Source organism: Chrysochloris asiatica, unplaced genomic scaffold (genome assembly GCF_000296735.1).
Source record: "Chrysochloris asiatica unplaced genomic scaffold, ChrAsi1.0 scaffold00169, whole genome shotgun sequence".
Taxonomy (NCBI): Eukaryota; Metazoa; Chordata; class Mammalia; order Afrosoricida; family Chrysochloridae; genus Chrysochloris; species Chrysochloris asiatica.
In genome coordinates this window covers 7,072,793-7,081,182 of record NW_006408687.1, presented here as the reverse complement: position 1 = coordinate 7,081,182, position 8,390 = coordinate 7,072,793, and positions in this window count along the sequence as shown.

Genomic DNA, 8,390 nt, shown 5'->3' with positions numbered 1-8,390 from the left:
TATATATCATAATTAATCCATTCCCCAATGATCTCTCTCATATGTCAACAAATATTAACTAAATGGTTATATTATCAACCTAGATAGTTCTGTCTTTAGAAGAGAAATAAAGAGGTCTTAGAGTAGTTTAATCAAGTTAGATCATAGATACTGGGTCTATTAGAAACTTCAATGGCCTACATAACTTTTACCAGTCTCTGACAACAAAGTATATAAGGAAACTACTCAATAACTGTTACAATTCGACTGTTGTTGTTAAGTGCCATTGAGTCAAATCTAACTCATAGCAACTTTATGCACAACAACACAAAACACTGCCTGGTCCTGCGCTATTCTCACATCATCCTTAAGCTTGAGCCCATGGCTGCTGCCACTGTGCCAATCCATCTCAGTGAGGGTCTTCCTCTTTTTCTCTGACCTTCCACTTTACCTAGCATGATATCCTTCTCCAGGGACTGGTCCTGATGATATATCTGAATTATGAGAGACAAAGTCTCACCATCTTGGCTTCTGAGGTGCATTCTGGCTGCACTTCTTCCAACACAGATTTGTTTGTTCTTCTAGAAGTTCATGGTACTATTAATATTCTTTTCTAACACCATAACTCAAATGCATCAATTCTTTACAGTCTCCCTTGTTCATTATCCAACTTTCACATGCATATGTGGTTATTGAAAATACAATGGCTTTGGCCAGGCACACTTTAATCCTTAAACTGCCGTCTTTGCTCTTCAACACTTTAAACAGGTTCTTGTGCAGCAGATTTGCCGAATGCAATACATCATTTGCTTTCTTGCCTGCTGCTTCCATGAGTGTTGATAGTTGAACCAAACAAAATGAAATCTTTGACTGCAATCTTTTCTCCATTCATCATGATGTAATTTATTGCACAAGTGGTGAGGATTTTTGTTTCTTTACATTGAGGTACAACCCATACCAAAGGTTGTTGTCTTTTGATCTTCGTCAGTATTAGTTTTAAGCACTCAATAATGTCCCCTAAAAATATGTGTTGTAATTTGAATCCCTTTACCTTGTGGATGGGAATAGACTCTTCTTTGTTATGCTAATGAGGCTATCCAAGGAGGAATCACTTTTGAGATATAAAAAGCAGATTCAATTCAGAGTGAAGCAAGCACAAGCCACAAGCTGGGAAATTCAGAAGCATGTGTGATACAGAAACTGAAATAAGAATTTTCCCCAGAGCCAACAGACTAAGTTTCCCCTAGAGTCAGTGCCCAGAATTCAGACTTCTAGCTTCTGAAACTAAGAAAACAAATTTCTGTTCTTTAAAGACACCCATTGTGCCATTTCTATAACATCAGCATTAGGAGTCTAGAACCTTAATTTTTGACTGGTTTGAGTTGCATAGCTTATTGAAGCAATGCTCTTCAGGAAAAACCTGTAAGAGAGAGACATAGATAAGAATGGGGAAAGAGCTGAGCAGGAATGTGGTCACAGGTAAGAGAGAAGAAAAGTGTCAGCCCTTGGTCATTCTTCAAGGTGGGAGGGGTGTGACCTCTCAAAAGTCTGTGAGGTGGCTCCACCTACCCAAGGCCAACTTTTTTAAGAAGGTCACAACTTTGAGCTATTAGTTAAAGCACTCAAAGCAGCTAAAGGATAGCTGACTAACCAGTAAAGGGCAAAAACATTTATAACACATGATAGCAGGAACTGCACTTTGAACATTATTTGTATCTCAAGTACTTCTAGTTCTGGTATGGTGCTGTGGGACAAAGCACTAGACAACAAGGTTGGTTTGAACCATAAGGTGAGTGGTTCAAATTCACCAGTCATTCCAAGGTTTCCTTGGAAACCCCTATACAGAATTGCAATGAATCAGAACTGACTCGTTGGCACTTAACAACTAGTACTTCACAGTGTGGCTAGCACATGATAGTTTTCAAGTAAATTATTTCATTCATTTAAATTGCATGAGAGTCTATTATTAAATTTCAATGCAATTTCTTAAAAGAGTCATCTAAATTCAGATTTTACTTTGTAAAGTAATATGGCAAAGTAACATGGTGAATTTTTCCTTCATGCTCTGTGTCACCAACCTTTCTGCTGACACTTTACACTCTTCTTTGCATATCAATTATAGGAGAGGAAGGAAGTATGGTCTTGCGGTCTGTCAGAGCAGAAGCCTTCTTTCTCTCTTATTGGATGCTCAAATGAAGTCACTGAACCTTTCAGAGCCTCCAGTTTTGTGAAAAGAGAATGTTGTTGTTAAGTGCCGTCGGGTCAGTTCTAACCCATAGCGATCCTGTACCAAGGAGTGCCTGGTGGGTTTGAACCACCAAACTTTCATTTCAAACTGACCTTGAGGTCTAGTGCATTATCCTGCAGTGCCTCACCAAGAATAATACTTCCTTAAATGGTTTATTTTTCTTAGATAAACTGCACTTTCATCATGCATGTCCTTATATTTAAAGTTTCTTCAAACATTATAGACAGAAAATATCTACAGCAGCTTCCTGTTGGAAAGAGGAGTCTGGAAGTTCTGATGTTTACAGAACACATTTAGAACCTAAGAATCCTGAGATGTTGGGCTCAGTACACTCTACTCTGGCTTATATAAGGACAGGGGGCAAGGTAACCTCACTTTTGCTCATTCATCATAATGCACATGGGCAAATGAGCTGCAACCTCTATGTACATATATATATAGAGAGAGAGAGAGAGAGAAAGAATAGGCAGATTGGGCTCTGGTCATTGGAATCCAATAAAGTTACAACCAAAGGGATATTGGGAAAGAGGATACTAGAAGTAGAAAGGATACTAGGCCGCTCTGAATGTCTCTTTAAAGTTCATTCAGATTTTATCAAACATTTCCCTAGACTTAGAGAAACCGTTTGGTTTCCACTTTCTCCCTGTCTATAACCATCCGTGTATGACCACAGAGAAAGGATCATGTCCAAGACACTCCTAATATTTTGGAGGAATGGAAGTATGCTACCCGTAACATCATGGTACTGAAACTATGTAACTGAAGACACTGAATCCTTGAAGTAGGGACTACAAGGAAAGTGTAATGACATCATCATGTAGGCTATGCAAATCCAAACACTTTAATGGAAACTAATAGCCTAATTAAACTGTTTGTTCATAAGTTACAACTAGATTAAATTCAGAATTAATAAATAACCACAAATTATGCCAGGCATTTAACTCACGAATAATCATCTGACTCCACTAAGGGAGGATGGAAGAGAGGAGGGACTTAAGAATCTGGGAAGATCATTTCAGTAGTTGGCACTGTGTGTATCTGTGTTTACTGTGAGTGTAAATACATAAATATGTGAAGTTGGAGGGCCAAGAAATGTATCTGAAAAGTAGGCTGCAGGGGGTGAGGATAAAGAAGCATAGGATACTTAAGAAACCAGCAAAGAGAAAGATCTTGAAAGATCAATCTTATATATCTTTTTTTAAAATTCCTGCAGTTTGTCTGTTCAGAGACTAGGTAGAATGCCCTCTTTAGAAAACGAGGCTCATGGGAAAGAGCTGCACCACCCCCTCATTTTCTGGTGGCAGGGACAGATGGAGAACTCCACTTCCCCCATCTCCTGTACCAGGGCAGGGCCAGATGGCCAATAGGTTTGGGTGTGGGAGAGGGAGGAAGGTTCATTTCTGCTGGTTTCTCTTTATTCAAGCATGAAATTCTTAATCACTGGATGATTTAGTTCCCTTCCATTCCACATACCTGCTATTCAAAACTTCTCTTTTCTTGGCATCTAACCTGACTCAGAAAGCTTACTCCTAAAAACAGTAATCTTCAGAAATGAGTAAAGAGGTATTTATAAACATATTAAAGACATTTGGAGTCAGCATTATTGAATGCATCATATTGAATGCATTATTGAATGCATAAAAGGTACTTTGAGAATAACGGAATATTATAGAACTGGAGTCCTGGTTTGGTATTGTAAGGTAAGCACTGGACTACTAACCCCAGGGTCAATGGTTCAAACCCACTATTCACTCCTCAGAAATCTTATACAGGGTATCGATGAGACAGAACTAACCCAACAGCACTTAACAACAGCAACAAGAACAATTGTAGAACTTACTAGAGTTCCTCGTAATAGCTTTCCTCTAATTCTTGGGCACAAAGCACAACTCCTAGCCTCCCTTGAAGTTAAGTTGGGGTCATGTAGTAAATTTTAGCCTATGGACTGGACTTAGAAGTGATCTGTGCCTATTTTACTCTATGGAAATTGAGACAAAACAAAATCAAAACCATTGATGTTAGGTCAAGACTGACTCATGTTATCCCAATCTTTTTTTTTTTTTTTTTAATGTTGTATTGTGAATTATGTGATAGTTTACATGGGAGAAAATTAGCTTTACATTCAACTTATTGTATATCATTTCATTGCCATGGTTACAATCCCCTCCAAGCATCATCAAACAACCAAAGGATATACCCCACAAGCCTGCCCCTCTGTTGTCAGCACACAGACCCTCTCCCTCTCTGGGTCTAGAGTCCTCAGCCGCTCCATCTCTCCACATCATCATCTCTGCCTCCATCTCTGTTTCTCTGGTCCCACACTCCACTCTTCTCCCTTGATGGTCCCAGGGACGTCCACTCCTGGACTGCAAAATCAACCACACCCCTCCTTTTGCTACAAAATGTCTACCTTTACATTTCCAACCCTCACAGTCAGTTCTGATAGTAATTATTCACTATTGTACCACAAGAATCTTATCCACATCTCCTTTCATCAGCCCCACCCAGACAGATTGGATACTACTCAGTGGAGATTCTACCTTCCTCCTCACCCTCTGGATCTAGGTTTCCACTTGAAAACTTGTAAGCCAGTCACTTCTTGCCTTTGTAGCCCCCAATTTTGGGTAATCAATGTCCAAGTTGCCCATCCCTGTCTACTCTGTGTAACAAGGGGGTGGGAATGATTCTCTCTGTAAAGATTTGTTCCCTCTTTTGAGCTACTGCATTCATAGGTGTAGGTCAACTTCATCAAATTGTATCAGATTACTCTTTTTTTTCCTTTTCTTTCTTCTTCTAGTTGAGTTCTGATCATCCAGCCATTGAAGCCAGGTCAAGTGGGTATTATCTGTAAGTGTGGGTGTTCTTGTGCATATGCCTTCACTTCTTATCAGCTGGATGCTGCATTTTCCACTCTAGTCCTCTGTGGCTATGTCACTGACTCTGGGCCCAGGAGTCACCAGGTATTGCCAAACATCTGGCCAACCAAGTCTTCACCCAGGTTAACAGGAGTCTATTGAATGTGGTAAGACTTAGCTTGCAGCTTCATTGTTTTTTTTCCCTTCACTTCCCCTTATTGGTGACCAACATGGTCACCAGTCAGAGCGAATGTCTGCCTGTGTATTTCCTTTGAGTCTTAGTCTTGGAAGGGGATTTGCCCTGAGGGGACCCGGCCACTTGCCTTGATGTCTCCTGGGTGAGCAACGTGCTTGTTCTTGTAGTAATCAGTTGGACTGCTGTTATTGTTTTGTATTTTTCCTGTCAGTCTTTCTTTCAAGAACAATCTTCTGTTCTTCTAGCCACTCCAGGCTGGTCTGCTTGTCCTTTCAAGTGGAAATTTCCCACCTCAGAAAATCCTAGATGGGGTTCAGGATTCCACCTATGGTCTTATGTAATGCAGAGTCTCCACAGGAAGTCTCCTTCACTGGGCACGTTGTAGCTCCATTTTAGGTATTCCAATCAGTTAAAGGCAGAAGACAGACTTACAAGTTTTCTATGGTGATCTTTCTGGCTATTCTTATCTCTCCCCTCCCAATCTTTTATAGATTAAAATACATTTTATGGGCGATCCTCAGGCCTGTCTTCTCTGATATCACTGATAGAATCAAACCACCAATCTTTTTAACAGTTGAGCACCAATCACTTACTCCACTCACTTGAGTTAAGTGTGAATTTTCCACACTCTTATTCCCTGCTTCAGTGTCTCTGGAAGTCTTGTGTTCCAGATGAAATAGCTATAACATGAAATCAACCTGGATTCCAAAGTCCTAACTTGGAAGGGAGCTTATGCATTACGTAGTTAAGTTTAATGAGTAAGGTTTTAGGTTTTGTTTGTTGCAGCAATGTAGCAGAACCTATTCTGAGGAAGGCAGGAAAGGAAGTAGAAAGAAATATGAGGAGGTGGCTAGAGCCAGCCCTGCTCTCTTCTCACCTTTTCATCACAAAGAAAGGGCTTCTGTTCGTGAAAAGGAGGCAAAAAAAAAATCTCCAGTGAAGATGGACTTTAATATCTAGGTACTTCTAAATTATTTAAATACTTTATAATAATAATAATGTATTTCTTATGTTTGAAAAATAAAACAATGAAGTTTAGGAAAATAACCTTTGGTCAACTTTTAAAAGTAGGCTAAAATTAATCAGGCTTCATAATGAGGAATTTGAAAAGCTTCCACACCTCTCAAAAATGTTTCCTCCATTAATTGGGTGAATTATCTTTCATCCAAACAATAGACAGGTCTATAGAGTGAACATTCACACCTGTGAGCAACTTGCTTCTCAGAATAATCGATCACATGAGACCAAAAGGGCAGCATTTGCCCCAAAACAGAGTAAAAAAGGCAAGAACAAAAAGACAAATGGAGATGGGGTATCCAGGGAAAAAATAGGAAGAGTGCTGTTGCATCTGAGGAAATTGCAATTAATGTCACAAAACAAACTGTGTATAAATTGTTGAATCGAAAAACTCATTTGCTCTGTAAATTTTCACCCAAACCACAATAAAATGTTAAAAAAAAAAAAAAATTATTAACATGGTGTCTTAGGCTAGATTCTCTAAAGAAACAAACCCATTGAAGCTTACATGTGCATACAGAAAGAGAGGATTAGATCAAGGAAATGGCTCACCCAGTTGTAGAGGTGGTCAGTCCCAAGTCTGTGGGTCAGATGTCAAGCTGGAGGCTTCTGACTTAGTAGCTGCAGAACTGATGAACCAAGATCAGCAGGTTCCACAGCCAGGCAGGACCAGCAGGTAAGGAGGCAGGCTGCTGACAACTCCCAGCATCAGCAGGTAATACAGCAGGCCCCTGGTTCAAGTCCAAAGAGTTGGTTGCTGGAGGACAACCTAGATATAAGATCCAGACCTGGAAGAGAGCAAGCATGTTTTGCCTGAGTATCCACTCTATAGAGAAGCAAGCCACACCTCCATGGAAATGTCCTTTCAATTGATTGGCTGCTCATGGCAGCCCTCATCATAGACTTGATTACATTATATTAGATCTCATCATGGGGGATAAATACATCTCAAATGCAAACCACTGAGAATACTGGCCCTGTCAGGTTGACATAAAACCTTAACTATCAAATATGTGTTATCAAGTGCTTATCTAAAAATGAGTTACAAAGTAAGGTAAGCAAATAGAATTCTGGGATGTCGTCATTTGAATCACGCAAATGCTGGTTGTTGCTAACCGAATATACCCCACTAGGCAGATTGTGATTCAAAATACCAATTTCGACCAGTCAGTCCTAAGTTTTTGATGCCCTCACAATGATTAGCACCATGTCTCAAAACCCCTTAACCAAAATGTTTACACTAATAAAAGTATATTTCATGTGGAAGTTTATAAGATAAACAAAATGTTGTTGTTAGGTGCCAGTGACCCTATGTACAACAGAATGAAACACTGCCTGGTCGTGTGCCATGCTCACAATCATTAATATGATTGAGCCCATTGCTGCTTACGCTGTGCCACTCCACCTTGTTGGGGGCCTTCCTCTTGTTCGCTGACCCTCCAATTTACCAAGCATGGTGTTCTTCTTCTACGATAATCTAAGTATGAGAAATGAAGTCGTGCCCTCCTGGCTTCTAAGGAGCATTCTGGTTTTATTTCTACCAACACAGGATTTGTTTATTCTTCGAACAGTCCACAGTACTGTTAATATTCTTCTCCAATACCATAACTCAAATGCATCAATTCTGCTATGATTGTCCTTATTCAATGTTCAAGTTTTACATGCATATGAGGCTACTGGAAATACCATGACTTGAGAACTGACATCTCTGCTCTTGAACACTTTAAAGAGGTCTTGTGTAGCAGATTTGCCTAATGCAATATGTCATTTGATTTCTTGGCTGCTGCTTCTTTAGCAAGCAAGGTTGTATCATCTGCAAATTACAGGTTGTCAGTGAGTCTTCCTCCAATCCCAATACCATGTTATTCTGCATATAACCCAGTTTCTTGGATTATCTGCTCAGCATACAGATTGAATAAGTATGGTGAAAGAATACAACCCTCATGCATACATTTCCTAATTTTAAATTATGCAGTGTCCCCTTGTTCTGTTCAAATGACTGACTGCCTCTTGGTCTATGTATAAATTCCTCATTAGCAAAATCAAGTGCTCTGGAATACCCATTCTTCACGATATTATCCATAGCTTGTCGTGA